The sequence below is a fragment of the Papio anubis genome, chromosome 7 (genome assembly GCF_008728515.1).
Source record: "Papio anubis isolate 15944 chromosome 7, Panubis1.0, whole genome shotgun sequence".
Classification (NCBI taxonomy): Eukaryota; Metazoa; Chordata; class Mammalia; order Primates; family Cercopithecidae; genus Papio; species Papio anubis.
In genome coordinates, this window is record NC_044982.1 from 39,393,335 (window position 1) to 39,410,339 (window position 17,005).

The following is a 17,005-nucleotide window of genomic DNA, read 5'->3' on the forward strand; positions in this document are numbered from 1 at the left end:
TTGACTTCCTGGGCTTAGGTAAGCCTCCCACCTCAGCCTCCCAAGTAGCTGGGAGTACAGGAATGCACACCCAGCTAATATTTTTTATTTTTTGTAGGTACAGGGTCCCACTATGTTGTCCAGGAGGGTCTGGAACTCCTGGACTCAAGCAGTCCTCTTGGCTCGGTCTCCCAAAGTGCTGGGATTACAGGCGTAAGCTGCTGCGCCTGACCTATGTCACTTTTTTTTTAAAGCTTATTTAAAAATGTGTAGTGAAAACCTACTGAAAAACACCCCAGAGTAATTCTTGAGTTCAAATAGAGAAACTGATAAAGCTGAACAGAATTTAATCTCACTACATAAGTAAACTGTTTAGGACAACAAATTGTTTTCTCCCATTTGACTTTCACTATTATTTCAGAGATTAGAAAGCTGACCTCAACATACAATTATAATTACTCATCATTAACTCAGACTACAACAACCAGGTCATACAACTCCTATCTCTTATCTAACATTGAAAGAGTGCTTAATACTGTATATACTAACACTATGCCTACCATTCTTGATGTACCATCTCAATCCTCAAAATAAAACCTACTGAATTAAGCACTAACACCATCCCCATTCTGCAGATAAGGAATCAGGCTTTGATAAGTCGTTCATTGTCACACACAAGTCAAGAGAGTATTTCTGCAGACATCTGACTCTATAATCTGTAAAAGTACTGTAAGTCAGTGATAGTACTGTAACTGCACTGTAAAGCCTGTCAGTATGTGCCTATGGAAAAACAAGAAAAAGCCATCAGCAAATTAATACATTTATGGTTATGTCTTTGTAGAAAAAACTAATCAAGAACATGCGAAAGTGTTAGATTTCCTCCCAGTAAACACATTTATGGCCAACCTAGAATAAATGAAATTGTGTTTCAAATGTCAAATTATCTGTTTATGCGAGATGACTAGAATAGAACAGTCTCTAATATTTAGCTCACAGCAAGACTGAAGTTTAAACAAATAAATGATAAAAGTACAAACTGAAACCAAGCATCTAATATGTGCCATTCCGAGCTTTTTTTTTACTCTCAACACTGCTGATAACAAATGTGTGGGTCTTTTCCTCACATCAATTCTCTGGACACCGACTGGGTGTCCTGCAGTTCAATTCCATTCTGACGCTATCTACCTGGAGTTAGAATCAGATCCCACCAGTTAATGGCTCAGTCCCAAAAGACTGCCCCGACTTCAGATGCCAACCACAAGTTTTGGGCCTCCCGTACTTCAGACCACCCAAATATTCATCAGGGGTTCCCATGACTTCCCTCCTCAGGTTCAAGAGTTTGCTACAGGCTGAGCACGGTGGCTCACTCCCATAATACCAACACTTTGGGAGGCCAAGGCTGGAGGATCGCTGGAGACCAGGAGTTTATGACTGGCCTGGGCAGCTCAGCAAGACCTCATCTGTACAAAAAATAAAAATAAAATTAGCTGGGTATGTTGGTGCACGCCTATTTGAGCCCAGGAGTTGAAGGCTGCAGTGAGCTATGATCGTGCCACTGCACTCCAGCCTGGGTGACAGAGCAAGACCCTTCCTGTCTTTAACAAAAACAAAAAAATAAATAAATAAAAATTATTTGCTTGAATGGCCCCAGAACTCAGAAAGGCACTTTACTTACTAGTACTGGTTTTTTATTATAAAGGATACAACTCAGGAATAGCCAAATAGAATAGATGCAAAGAGCAAGGTTTAGAGGCGTGGGGTGGAGCTTCTCCAGTCAAACCAGCTTCCCTGCACCTTGAAATATTCACCAACCAGAATCTCTCCAAACACTGTCATTTAGGAGTTTCATTAGATGGGCATGATTAAATTACTGGCCACTGGTGACTGGCTATCTCTAGCCCCTCTTTGCCTTCCCAAAGGTTGAAGGTGGGGCCCCATGCCTTAGTCTTTCTGGCAACTAGCCCACTAACCTGAAGTTATCTAGGGGCCTGCCAAGAGCTGACTCACTGAAACAAAAGACGCTCTTATCACCCTCATTCAAACAAAAGACTCTCTTATCACTTCCATGCTTAAGAAAATTCCAAGGGATTTAGAAGCTGTAGGTCAGTTGTCAGGGACAAAGACCAAATATATATTTCTTATTGTATCACAGCCATATTAAGGGCTGAGATACTAAGACAAAAAGATACAACCCCCTACGCTACCCTTAAGGAACTTATTTACAATTTATAGGCTCAAAGTTCTTCACTTTAACTCAAGTACTTTTTTTTTTGACACAGGTTCTCGTTCTGTTGACCAGGCTGGAGTGCAATGCTGCCATCATGGTTCACTGCAGCCTCAACTCCCAGGCTCAAGAAATCCTCTCGCTTTAGCCTCCCGAGTAGCTGGGACTACAGGTGCACACCACCACGTCCAGCTAATTTTTGTGTTTTTTGTAGAGACGGGGTCCCACTATGTTGCCCAGGTTGGTCTCAAACTCCTGGGCTCAAGCAGTCCTCTTGTCTCGGCCTCCCAAAATATTGGGATTTCAGGCATGAGGCACTGTGCCCAGCCTCATGTACATTTTTAAACACTAGGTAAAGTAGAAAATGGCTTTCATCGAAAAGTTTCTAATCTGACCAAAAAGACAAAGTTAAGATAAGTTTTAAGGCAGGCTTATAGACAAAGCAGAAAAGCCAAGGGCTTTGGGATCAAATAAATTAATTCAAATCCTTTCTATCACTTATAATAGGACTATGGATAAAATATTTAATCTCTCTGAGCCTCTATTTCCTCATTTGTAAAAAGGAAAATGCTGACAAAGAACTTGAAATGTAGTTGTTAATATTTAAGAAATACACTCAAAGGATAAGCATACAGCATAACACATTAAGAGACATAGCAAGGGATACAATTCTGGATAAGAGGGGAAAGCAGAAAGCATTGTGATTTGGTCAAACGAACTATCAATCTTGCTATAAATTTTAAGTATAAAAGGATAAGGTATAAAATATAGAAGGATAAGATTCCTTTGAGATGCCTACAAAAACTATGAAATTTATTTTCATTAACTCTAAGTATGTACTGATTACCCTTATGCAAATCATTATTGTGAAAAACATTTGCAGGTCATTTATATAGTCGATGAATCACCTGGATCAGAGACTTGTACCTGGGGTTCATGACCTAATTTCCATGAATCCGTGCATATTGTAGTAACAGTGTGTGTGTTTCAGAGAAAGGGCCCAGATGACTATCAGAGTCACAAAACAACCTATTTAATACTAGAATTTTTTGTTTAATATTAGACAGTTAAATCTGCATGTCCAGTACACATAAACTGGAGTTATATACAGTTTTCAATGTGAGGCAATGTGATTTCCAATACTAAGACAGAAGAACCACTGTTTAACGCGTAACTTATTTTCTTCCAGATTTTTTTGGTCAGTAAATATTTGAGTGTCTAGTACTTCTGAGCATAAATGAACATCAAACAGTAGTCACACCCCTCAATAACTTACAGATGAGTTACAAAAAAGAATAAATTGTTAATGCATACTTTTCTAAAATTTTAAGAACTAAAACTTAATTGCCAATAGGAGGGTATGGAACGTTCCTAGAGGAAGGAAGAGTGGGTGGACAAGCTGAATTTTAAATGAAATTATGAACACAGCCTCTTGGAGAAGGGTCACTTTAGTCTATCTACATCAGTGGTTTTCAAGTTGTAGGATGTGACCCATTTGTGTGCCATACAAGGGCTCTAGTGAATCTCAGCCAACTTCATAAAAATAGAACAGCTTTATCTTGCTAGAAACTCAGAAAAAAGACTTTCTGAAGCTTTACTTACATTTCAAACATAACATAAAAATGAGTATCTAAATATGGATATTCTTTAAGTACAACCAAGTCCTAGCAGAGCACCTAGCTCACTACATTCATAGAAGCAGTCAATCATGTTAAATGAATGCAGTTTTAAAGGCACTTCTAAAACACACAAGCAAAATACAGAATGCCTACTTCTTACATCAAAGCAAAATAATGTATTTTAAGTGACATTCTAAAACCTTTTCTGTGACAATGTAAAACTCTCAAAATATAATATTTTGACACAAAATCCTCAACTGTTTGTGTGAAGCTTCTCAAATTATGAAGCCAATTATGATTTATATCAAAAAAGCATAACTCAAAAGATAACTATAAACACATAATTAAAATTTCTAATATTTGGATGTATTAGATATACTACAAACTAAAAAACCTGACTCTCCTTAATTATTTCACATATGTTGGTTTGTGTGACAAAGCACTGTGCAGTCTTGAAACAAAAAGTAAGTGAATATGTATTAAGTATCTGCTATGTGTTAGACATTTTGCTAGGTGCTTTCCATATCTTATCTTAATTTTTTCAATCATCTTTCAAAGTGGCTACATGTCATAGGTGAGAAAAGTGAGGCCTGGCCTAGAATTACAGCATGAAATAAATACCCCCAGGCTCCTTCTATTACAATACTACAATTACTGTCATTTCTCCCACTGATTTTTTGCCTTAAAACATTGGTATGAGGCCAAGCATGGTGGCTCACGCCTGTAATCCCAGCACTTTGGGAAGCAGAGATGGGCAAATCACCTGAGGTCAGGAGTTCAAGACCAGCCTGGCCAACATGGTGAAACCCTGTCTCCACAAAAATACAAAAATTAGCCAGGCATGATAGCAAGTGCCTGTAATCCCAGCTACTCGGGAGGCTGAGGCAGGAAAATCACTTGAACCCAGGAGGCAGAGGTTGCAGTGAGCTGAGATAATGCCTGGGCGACAGAGTAAGACTCAGTCTCAAAAAAAAAAAAAAAAAATTGGTATGTAGGCCAAGTGTGGTGGCTCATGCCTGTAACCCCAGCACTTCACGAGGCCAACTTGAGAGGATCACTTGAGTCAAGGAGTTCGAGACTAGCCTGAGCAACATAGTGAGGCCCCATCTCTATTTCAAAAAAAAAAAAAAAAATGTTGGCACGTAAACTAAGACCAGAGGTCAAATCAGGCACACCTTATTTTTATAAGTAAAGTTTTATTGGAAAAGTCGTGCTCATTTGTTTGGCTACCTCTGCCACTCTAACAACAGAACTGAGTACTTGCAACAGAGACAATATGGCCCATGAAGCTAAAATATTTAGAGTTATTGACCCCTGCCTTAAAGAAGCAAAACGCTAAGAATCCTAGAGGCCTCAAAATTTCAACGTCTTTGAGGGTCTTTGAGACTATCAACTGAAGAAAAAAACTATAAAATTATATGAGACAGCCAAATTGTTTTAATTTTTATAATGTTATATCATAATTAGCCCAATTTATAAAAACAACAAAATTAAAAAGCTTGATTATGAAGTTACTGTTTCATAATTAAGCTGTTTTCTGGTCAGATGTAGTGACTCACATCAGTAATCCCAAAGACTTGGGAGGCAGAAGTAGGAGAGCTACTTGAGCCTAGGAGTTTGAGGCTGCAGTGAGGTATGATCACACCACTGTACTCCAGCTTGGGTGACAGGGCAAGATCCCATCTCTAAATAAATTAATTAACTAAAATAAAAAATAAACTGTCTCTGTAGCTTGAATTGATGAAGGAAAAAATCTCACAATTCAAAATATATTTAATGAGCATGTGTCATGCACCCACATTTCTCATGAAGGAACATACTCAATTCAAAACAAAATGGCACCTGGCTTTTTCTTACTAGCATTTCGTTTTTTATTTCACTTCACACTTTTTGATTTAATACATTTACTGAGCCAGGTGTGAGTGGCATGCGTCTATAGTCCCAGTTAGTGAGGAGACTGAGGCAGGAGGATCACTTCTCCCCAGGAGTTCAAGTCCAGGCTAGGCAACAGAGTGAGACCTTACCTCTTTAAAAAAAAAAAAATTCACTGAAATCATTCTCCTCTGTACTCTAAGCTGAACATTTACATGATTAACCAAGAGTCTATATTTGATTTTCTGGTATGAGGAAGGAGCTTTCTTTTTTTTCTTTTTTTTTTTTTTGAGACAGAGTCTTGCTCTGTCACCCAGGCTGGAGTACAGTGGCGCTATCTCGGCGCACTGCAAGCTCCGCCTCCTGGGTTCCCGCCATTCTCCTGCCTCGGCCTCCTGAGTAGCTGGGACTACTGGCACCTACCACCACGCCTGGCTAATTTTTTTGTATTTTTAGTAGAGACGGGGTTTCACCGTGTTAGCCAGGATGGTCTCGATCTCCTGACCTCGTGATCCGCCCACCTCGGATTCCCAAAGTGCTGGGATTACAGGTGTGAGCCACAGCGTCCAGCCTGTTTTTTTTTTTTTTCTGAGACGGAGTCTCGCTCCGTCGCCCAGGCTGGAGTGCAGTGTGGTGCGATCTCGGCTCATTGCAAGCTCCGCCTCCCGGGTTCACGCCATTCTCCTGCCTCAGCCTCCCGTGTAGCTGGGACTACAGGCGCCCGGCACCACGCCCGGCTAATTTTTTGTATTTTTAGTAGAGACGGGGTTTCACCATGTTAGCCAGGACGATCTCCATCTCCTGATTTCGTGATCCGCCTGCCTCAGCCTCCCAAAGTGTTGGGATTACAGGTGTGAGCCACTGCACCCGGCCGACTCTTTTTTTTTTAAACTTCATGGTTTTCATTCTAAGCAAAAACCTCCAAATCATATCATTTTATCTTCATTCAAAATACAATTCACTATCCAAATCCATTTATTCATTCATTCATTCAATCGTCTGTCACCCAGGCTGGTCTTGAACTGAGCTCATGCAATCCTCCCCTCTCAGCCTCCTGAGTAGCTGAGAGGCGCGAACCACCATGCCTAGCTTCTCCAAGTCCACTTATCTAAACTACCCAGAAGAGGAATGTTTGGTTACAGTGACACAAATAACATTTTCTTTATTAGTAATTTTCAAAAAACTTTTTTTAGAGACCAGGTCTCACTGTGTTGCCTGGGCTGTAGTGCAGTGACTATTCAAAGGTGTGATCAGAGAGCACTGCAGCCACCTGGGCTCAAGTAATTCTCTCATTTCAGCCTCCTGAGTAGCTGGGACTACAGTATGAACCACCACACCCAGCTCTCATTTAGTAATTTTAAATAAGAGTCCTCCAATATGCAAACTCTAGAATAAATCAAGAAAATTTAAGACTACTAAAATGTAAAATGTAGGTAACTGTTAATGAATACCTTGACTCTACCGACTTCATTAAGTATTTTAGTTCACAAAATCTTAATTTGGTTTCTTTTTAAAAAAAAAAGAGATCTTGTTATGTTGCTCAGGCTGGACTCAAACTCCTGGGCTCAAGCGATCCTCCCACCTCAGCCTCCCATTTGGATGGGGCTACAGGCATGTGACATTGCTCCTTCTTCATTTTTAAGAATAAATGTTAATGTATATTAGTTTTAAAAAGTCCAAAATGATTTTCCTCTAAAATAACCCGAGTTAGTACCAGAAACATGCAAACATGGTTCAACATTTGAAAAATCAGTGTAACTCACCATATTAACAGATTAAAGAAAAAAAGTTCACACAATCATCTCAATACATGCAGAAAAGGCAGATGATAAAACTCAACATCCATTCATATTTAAAAAACAAACCCTCAGTAACCTAGGAACAGAAGAAAACTTCCTTAACCTCCTTAAGAGAATGCACAAAATGACCTACAGCTGATATCATGTTTTAAAGGTGAAAGACTGAATACTTTTCAAGAAAGTGAGTGAGAGGCCAGGCACTGTGACTCATGCCTGTAATCCCAGCACTTTGGGAGGCTGAGGTGGGTGGATTGCTTCCGCCCAGGAGTTCGAGACCAGCCTGGGCAACATGGCAAAGCCCTGTCTCTACTAAATACATAAAAAATGAGCTGGACATGGTGGCACTTGCCGGGGGTCCCAGCTACTCAAGAGGCTGGGATGGGAGAATCAACTGAGCCCAGAAAGTTGAGGCTCCTGTGAGCCGTGTTGCGCCACTACACTTTAGCCTGGGGATACAGTGAGACCCTATCTTAAAAAAAAAAAAAAAAAAAAAAAAGTGAACAAGACAAAGATGCTACTTCTCACCTCTCCTATTCGACATCTCAGTGGAAGTCCTAGCCAAGCCAATACAGTAAGTTAAGGAAAAGAAATAAAAGGCATACAGACTAGAAGGAAAGAAAAGTTTTGAACACGACTGTCTACTTAGAAAATTCTAAAAAAAAATTATTAAAATAAAAAAGCTTCTAGAGCTAACAAGGGAGTTTAGCAAAAAGTCAGGATACAAAGTCAATATACAAAAATTAATTTCTAGGCCGGGCGCGGTGGCTCAAGCCTGTAATCCCAGCACTTTGGGAGGCCGAGACGGGCGGATCACGAGGTCAGGAGATCGAGACCATCCTGGCTAACACGGTGAAACCCCGTCTCTACTAAAAAATACAAAAAAACTAGCCGGGCGCGGTGGCGGGCGCCTGTAGTCCCAACTACTCGGGAGGCTGAGGCAGGAGAATGGCGTGAACCCGGGAGGCGGAGCTTGCAGTGAGCTGAGATCCGGCCACTGCACTCCAGCCTGGGCGGCAGAGCGAGACTCCGTCTCAAAAAAAAAAAAAAAAAAAAAATTAATTTCTATATACTATTAGTGATCAATTGGAATCTGATTTTTTAAAATTACCATTTACAACAGGACCAAAAAATTAAAATAATTAGGTATAGACTTAATAAAGTATTTGAAAGATCTGCACATTGAAAACTACAATCTCACATAAATGGAGAGAAACAGCACGTTCATAGATTAGAAGACTCAAATTATTAAGATGTCAATTATATTCAGGCTGATCTCTAAATTAAACACAATCTCCATCAAAATCCCAACAGAACGTATACATTAGCAAGAAGATTATTCTAAATATTATACAGAAAGGCAAAGGAACTAAAAATAGCCATAACAATTTTGAAAAAGAATACAGTTGGAAGAGTCACATTACCTAATATGAACACTTATTTTAAAGCTATAGTAGGACAGGGGCAGTGGCTCACGCCTGTAATCCCAGCACTTTGGGAAGCCGGGGCAGGCGGATCACGAGGTCAGGAGATCAAGACCATCCTGGCCAACATGGTGAAACCCCGCCTCTACTAAAAATACAAAAATTAGCTGGGCGTGGTAGTGCTTGCTTGTAATCCCAGCTACTTGGGAGGCTGAGGTAGGAGAATTGCTTGAACCCAGGAGGCGGATGTTGCAGTGAGCCAAGATCGTGCCACTGGACTCCAGCCTGGCGATAGAGTGAGACTCCATCTCAAAAAAAAAAAAAAAAAGCTATAGTAGGCCAGGCGCGGTGGCTAACCCCTGTAATCCTAGCACTTTTGGAGGTTGAGGTGGGAGGATCCCTTGTGCTCAGATGCTCAACACCAGCTTGGGCAACATAGGGAGATCTTGTCTCTACAAAAAAATTTTAAAAATTGGCCTGGCATGGTGGCATACCTATAGTACCAGCCACTGGGGAAAGGGGAGGATGGCTTGAGTCCAGGAGGTTGAGGCTGCAGTGAGCCATATTCACACCACTGTATTCCAGCCTGGGCAACATAGTGAGACCCTGTCTCAAAAATTTTTTAAATAATACAGCCTGGGCAACATAGCCAAGACCTCATCTCTACAAATAATTTTAAAACTTAGCCAAGTGTGGTGGCACGCCTGTGGTCCCAGCTAATTGGGAGGATCGCTTGAACCTGGGAGGCCAACGCTGCAGTGAGCAGAGATCACTGCACTCCAGCCTGAGCGACAGAGAGAGACTCTGTCTCTAAATAAAAAAGGATAGACAAAATAGATCAATTGAACAGTCCATAAACAAATCCAAACAAATGTAGTCAAATAGTTTTTGACAAAGAGACAAGGGGAATTCAATGGGAAAAAGATCATGTTTTCAACAAATGGTCATGGAACAACTGGACAAATAAATGAAACTCCACCTGTACTTTTCTCATTTTATATGAAAATAAACTCAAAATGGAACATAGATCTAAAAATAAAATTACAATATAAAACTTGGAAAAAAAATAGGATAAAAACCTCTCTGACCTTGGACTGAGCAAAGAGTTCGTAGATACAATATTCGAATTTTAAAAATTAATAATTTGGACTTTCTCAAAATTTAAAACTTCTATACTTCAAAAGTAATGAAGTATAAAAGTTATGAGGATGAAAAGGCAAGCCAGAGTGGAAGAAAACCTTCGTAAATCACCTATCTGACAAAAGATAAAGGACTATAAAGAACTTTTGGGGCAGTGGCTCATGCCTGTAATCCCAACACTTTGGGAGGCGGAGGCAGGAGAATCACTTGAGCCCAGGAGTTCTGAGACCAGCCTGGGAAACACAGTGAGACCCCATCCCTAAAAAAAAAAAAAAAAAAAAAAAAAAAGGAAAAAAGAGTAAGATAATAATAAATTCAGCAATAACAATCCAATTTAAAAATGGGCAAAAGCTTCAGACACTTTATCAAAGATAAACAGATGGCAAATAAGTACATGAAAAGATGCTCAACATCCTCAGTCATGGGGGAAATGCAAAGAAAAATCCCAACGAGATACTATTAAAATGGTTAAACCTAAAGACTGACCATACCAAGTGCTGACAGGAATGTAAAGCAACTGGAACTCTCATATATTGCTGGTGGAAATGCAAAGTGGTTCAGCCACTTCAAGCACAGCTTGACAGTGTATTAATTTCCTATGCCAATGTAACAAATTGCCACAAATTTAGTGGCTTAAAACAACAGAAATTATTTTACAGTCCTACAGGTTAGAAGTCTGGCATATGTCTCCCTTGGCTAAAATTACTGGCAGGGCTGCTTTCTTTTCTGGAGGCTCTAAAGAGTAACCCATTTCCTAGTCTCTTCAAGAGTCTAGAGACCACTCATATTCCTTATTTGTGGCCTGCTCTCCTCCATCTTCAAAGCCAGCAACTCTGCACTTCTCTGACCATTGTTACATCTTTTTTTCCTGACTCTACTCTTCTGCCTCTTTCTTTCCTTTTTTTAAAGATTCTGTGACACACTGGGACCACCTGAATAATCCACAATAATCTCCCTAAAGTCATCTAATTAGCAACCTTAATTTGCCTTTGCCATGTAAGCAAACACATTCACAGGTTCCAGGGACTAGAATATCTTTGAAAACCTTTATTCTGTCTGCCACAGATAGGTCTTTTTTTTTTTTTCATTTTAAGATAAAAGTAGGCTATACCTACCACATTCCATTTACTTAAGAGAAACAAAAACTTAGGTTTACACAAAAACCTATTTGCAAAGATTTACAGCAACTTCACTCAGTCACAAAAACCTGAAAACAACTCAAATGTCCTTCAACTGGTGAATGGATAGGTGATGGAACTGTTCTTTACCTTGATTGTGCTAGTTGCACAGCTCTCTGAGTTGGAATTGTACAATGAAAAGAGTTAATTTCATTTCATGTAAATTAAATATTTTTTAAAGAAAGGAAGCAATTATATCATTTCTCATCTCTCAGATTAGCAAAAATTTTTAAATCTTACAATGCCAATTGTGGGCAAGGACATGAAGCCACTGTCACTCATACTGTTTGCAGGAATGTAAATGGCTACAGCATTAAAAAGGATAATTTGGCTGTAGCTAGTAATGTTGAAAACGCGTATCAACCTATTATCAGCAATTCCACTTATAGGTAGGTATACATACATTCTAGGAAAGCCTCCACACATGCGCTCAAGGAGACATGCACAAAGATATTCATTAAACATTGTTTGAAATATTAGAAAACTGAAAACTCTTCAGTAAGGAAATGAATTGCAGTTAGTGGTTACTAAAAAAGAAAAGGGAAAAAAATGCATGACAGAAAGAATCAACCCTGCCTGTTAAGTGATTTGGAGAAGGCAACTTACTGGTTTAACAATAAGACATCCTGAGAAGAGCAGTGAACTTAGAATATGGAGACAAGCATTTTAGCATTCATGTAGTTCCAAGTCTGCCACTAACTAGCAGTCAGACTACGGATTACTTAACTCCTTCAACCCTTACTGTCTTTTTCGTGGAAAATGAAGAGGTTGAGATTACTTCTAACTCAACGATCCTATGATTCAGTAAATATATGACCAAAAATTATAAAGGCCGGGTGTGGAGGCTCACGCCTGTAATCCCAGCACTTTGGGAGGCAGAGGCGGGTGGATCATGAGGTCAGGAAATCGAGATCATCCTGGCTAACACGGTGAAACCCCGTCTCTACTTAAAAAAAAAAAAAAAAAAAAAATTAGGCGGGCATCATGGCGTGGGCCTGTAGTCCCAGCTACTCGGGAGGCTGAGGCAGGAGAAAGGCCTTAACCCGGGAGGTGGAGCTTGCAGTGAGTCGGGATCGCGCCACTGCACTACAGCCTGAGTGAGAGAGATATGTGTGTGTGTGTGTGTGTGTGTATTCTGGCGGGGTGTGTGTGTGTGTGTGTGTGTGTGTGTGTGTATTCTGGCGGTGGCCCACGCCTGTAATCCCAGCACTTCGGGAGGCCGAGGCGGGTGGATCACCTGAGGTCAGAAGTTCGAGGCCAGCCTGGCCAACAGGTGAAACCCCGTCGCTACTAATAATACAAAAATTAGCCGGGTGTGGTGGCAGGCGCCTGTAGTCCCAGCAAGCTGGAAGGCTGAGGCAGGAGAATCAGTTGAACCCGGGAGATGGAGACTGCAGTGAGCCAAGATCGCGCCACTGCACTCCAGCCTGGGCAACAGCGAGACTCTGTCTCGCAAAAAAAAAAAGAAAAAGAAAAAGAAAAGAAAATTATATTGTAAAGCACATATGTCAAGATACTATTTTTTCCAGACACTCTGAAATCAGAAAATATCAGAGAAACAGGGCATCTCAGTATAACCTATTAAATTGATCAAGTTTCTTGGAATGTGTGATAAAATTTTATTTTTTAAATTTTTTCCATGACAGCCCTCAGGAGATCCTGAAAACATGTACCCCGTGATGAGATTTTTAATCAAAACCATAATTCAAGATCATGTAAAAGCTAAATCCACTGTACTGACTTGGGTCACCCTCAGGAAGAACTTATATATTCTCTCCCGTTTTAACATTCTAAAACAAGTTAATGTTAATCAATCCACCTTAACTTGTCAAGTTCAAGTCCGTCTAGCCAAAAGTAATTCAGGTACATGGTAAAATTTACTCGATTTTTAAAGATTAAATAATGAATTGCTTTTCCTACTGTTGCCTTTTTTATCTATAAATCTCTTACATTATAATTTAATAGCTCATCCTACTGCAAATAGAAAGCCTATAAAACCTATCCACAATACGCTATGTCCACAGGGATCTAGTAAAAAAAAAAAAAAAAAAAAAAAAAAATCGGTAGTTCTTAATTCAAGGACGCTTATTTAATAAGTTTCATTACCACCAATACTTTAAAGACACCAATAACCAACACGTCATTTGTTCCTACTGCAGAATTTAACAGGTTATTAACTTATGGTAAAATCCAAAAGCATAATTAGTAAACTATCATTAAAACATGATATTGCTTTTTTTAAAAATCGGAAATATTAACACCTTTCACTGTGTCAGTCAAATCAAAATTTCAAAATTTTTGTTCAACTGACTTTCCGAATCTAAATTTTTACTATTCTAAACAAGTATGGAGACAAAACACACACTCCATACTACGTCTAAAATCTTCCCAATCATCAGATTTTAATTTTAGCATAAACTGCCAAGAAAAACCTTTCGACCGAAACCTACATTCCGTACACATTACTGTACGTCAATCAACAGAAGGTGAGTTATGATCATTAGAAAGTTACATAATTTACTACAAAGATCGTTTCAAGCAACCTTCATTAAACGTAGAATACAACAATGTACAGGCTTCAAAGTTCAACGTGCAACCTTAAATTATCAGAAACCATCAACAAAATTAGGCTTTTCTTTAAAACTGGTCACAAGGAAGCAGGAACTGTTTGCCTGTTTAAGAACGCAATAGGCAGCAGAATACCAGCAGCTGAGTCAGGCAGAGGAACGCTGACTACATTCTGACTTCTAAAGGAAAGCGTTCCCTCGCCGGATTCCCAGACCCGGCCGGGGGGAGTCCCGCGCGTCGCGACATCGGGGCGGGAGCGCAGGGGGCAGACGACTCCCCGCCGCGCCCCCTGCACCTCGGGCCCGGCTGGCTGTGGCCCGCGCCAAGGTGCATGCCCAGCCAAGGAGAAGGAGCGGGCACCGCGCAGCCAGCGTTGCTCCGAGGGACAAAGGTTGGGCTCACACCCTCCACGGCCGAAGCTGCCGCGCCTGAGGAAGCCCGCCTGGCGGCCCGGGGTCTCCCGCTGGCCAGAGTTTGAGCGGCGTGTGGGGGCAGGGGAGCCCGGCCGCCCCTCCCCCGCCGCGCTCCCGGGGACCTGTTGATTAAGATCTCCACAGACCAGCCGCCGCCGAACCACCTCTTACCTCCGCGCCTCGGCTCCGCGGAGCCTCCCGCCCGGCTGCTCCTAAGCACTGCAGAAGCGACAGCTCTCCGGCGGCCCTTAAAATACCGGATAAAGAATCCAGAAACTCCCGACTCCCCACCTCAGAATCCTTAGTCCCCGCCCCCGCCCCACCGCCAACCTCCTCCGTCGCCGCCGTCGCCGCCGCAGCCGCCAGCAACTCCACTTCTAGACCGCGCGAGACCGGCCCCTGCGGCCGCCGCGAGACCGCGCACGCGCCCCCGGGACTCTGGCGCAGCGGGCGCGCAGATCCCAGTCCCACCCCGCCCGTGAGAGGCTGGCGCGGCTCGCCCAATCCCGAGCCGGCGCGGAGAGAGCGCCCGGTCATTGGTCCTCTCCACAGCTCCTGCCGGGTGCGCGCAGTCGCGCGCCTCTAAGTCTAAAACCCGGGCTGCTAGGAGCTGATTGTCCCTGCGGAGCCGCTTCGGGGTTTGGCCCGCGGGCTGTGTGGGGACGCGAGGCTTCCCTGGGTTTCTACATCCCTTGGCTCTTCTGTCTCTGGATGACGGCTCCTGAAGAAAATCCGAGTCCTCCTGAAGAGATTCCTCATGTCCTGTCTAGTTAGTCGCACAATCTAACATTTCTTTTTTTTAAAAAAATGACGTAAACACCTGGATGTGTGCAGTGTTCCACAGAAGACTCCAGAAAGCCACCAGCAGCACTGACTTCTGAAAACCAGAAAGCAAGGATGGCAAGGACTAGACCTATTTCCCAGAAGTCTCCCGAAGGGACAGAGAGTTACGCAGACCAGCCCATGTCCCGGGCATAGCTGGCGCCCTCGGGACCTGGATGTGCCACCCTTGGAATGGGGCAGGGCTCTGGCAGGTGCGGGCGGAAGTCAGAGCAGATTGGAGTACGTTCTAAGGAGAAATACCAGCAAATGTGTCTCGACACTTGCAATAAAAGCCCTCGGATGGTCTCTGTCTTGACAGTACCTTCCGATGAAGCCCATCCCACCTTTGAACCCTTGCAAGGTTTGTTAATCGACCTCTCCTTCTATGAGGCCAAAATATGCTTATGATTCCAGCCCAGGTGTACGGTTTCCCCCAGGGGCATAGTCCTCCCTCAAAGCCTTCGTATATGCCATTTCCATTTCTCTCGGTTTTCCTCATTTTGTCCCACCGTGTTTTTCCATCTCGCAACGTCCTCAGGTCCTGACTTTCAAGTTCTTTCACATTCTTCCCCATTACGCTCCTCTGGACAGCCTATGGATTGTTAGTGTCCCTCACTAAGGACACTGTGATGCTCTGAACGAAGCAAACTATTGTTCGTGGTGGTGAAGATCTTTGGGGATGCCTACCCTTCCCAGATTTGTTATCCCTCTCAAATCTGATAAGCATTCTGTCCAAGTGTTTAATAAGACAGAGCTGAGGACAGAAGTCTGCTGCATGCCACTAAAGACCTTAATGCTCCTGTCATCAAAAAATTTCTCAGTAGGCTTCGAATACAGATGGACGACACAACCGAACTGTCTTCTTGGCCCATATTCCTCCACAAAGATGCCAGAACTGGCGAAATGCCTAACTGAAATCCAGATAAAGTCTCCAGGATTCCTAGAAACTATTAGCCATACCCCAAAAGGAAAAAAACGGTTAGTGTGTTTGACTTACTTCGTTTTCTAAGTTCTTTTGTTTTTGTTTTTGTTTGAGAGGGGGTTTCGCTCTTTTGTCCAGGCTGGAGTAAAGTGGCACGATCTTGGATCGCTGCAACCTCTGCTCCCCGGGTTCAAGCGATTCTCCTCCCTCAGCCTGCCCAGTATCTGGGATTGCAGGTGCCCGCCACCACGCCCGGCTAATTTTTGTATTGTTAGGAGAGACGGGGTTTCGCCACATTGGCCAAGCTGGTCTTGAATTCCTGACCTCAGGTAATCCACCTTTCTCAGCCTTCCAAAGTGCTAGGATTACAGGCGTAAACCACTGTGCTCAGCCTCTAAGTTCTTAAATATATAACATAAATAATAATTCAAGAAGCTTCCTCCAGCTCCTCAATGAATTCTTCTTTCTCTAGCTTATAATTTCTCATCTTTGGCACTATTGACATTTGGGCTGGATAATTCTTGTGGGGACTGTCCTGTGCATCATAGGATGTTTAGGAGCATCCCCAGCCTCTACCCGCTAGGTGCCAGTAGCATCACCCTCCCCAATGTGACAATCAGAAACGTCTCCAGACATTACCAAAGCTCATGGGGAGAGATGGGCAAAATCATCTTCAGGTAAGAACTGCAGATCTAGCTGTTCAAAGAAAGGACCTCTTTGGAAAGATAGTATATCTTTATCCATAACTTCTATTCTTTTTTCTTTTTGCTTTTTTTCTTTTTTCTTTTGTATTTTGAGACCGTGTCTCGCTCTGTTGCCCAGGCTGGAGTGCAGCGGCGCGATCTTGGCTCCCTGCAAGCTCCGCCTCCCGGGTTTACGCCATTCTCCTGCCTCAGCCTCCCGAGTAGCTGGGACTACAGGCGCCTGCCACCACGCCCGGCTAGTTTTTTGTATTTTTTTAGTAGAGACGGGGTTTCACCGTGTTAGCCAGGATGGTCTTGATCTCCTGACCTGGTGATCCGCCCGTCTCGGCCTCCCAAAGTGCTGG

The 17,005-nt window shown here is 42.4% G+C and overlaps 1 protein-coding gene across 5 annotated transcripts in view; it reads right to left on the bottom strand.

Annotated features, from left to right (window-relative positions):
* Nucleotides 1–14,807, bottom strand: part of MPP5 (membrane palmitoylated protein 5) — a 93,197-nt gene extending 78,390 nt beyond the window's left edge. The window contains exon 1 of one of the 5 annotated variants that reach the window (XM_003901941.3): nt 14,385–14,807. The gene's annotated coding sequence lies outside the window, so the exon portion shown is untranslated. Of the gene's footprint in view, nt 1–13,935; nt 14,291–14,384 lie in introns of those variants that run through there. The other 4 variants (XM_031669101.1, XM_031669100.1, XM_031669103.1 and 1 more) reach the window with 4 other exon arrangements.
* Nucleotides 14,808–17,005: the final 2,198 nt, after the last annotated feature.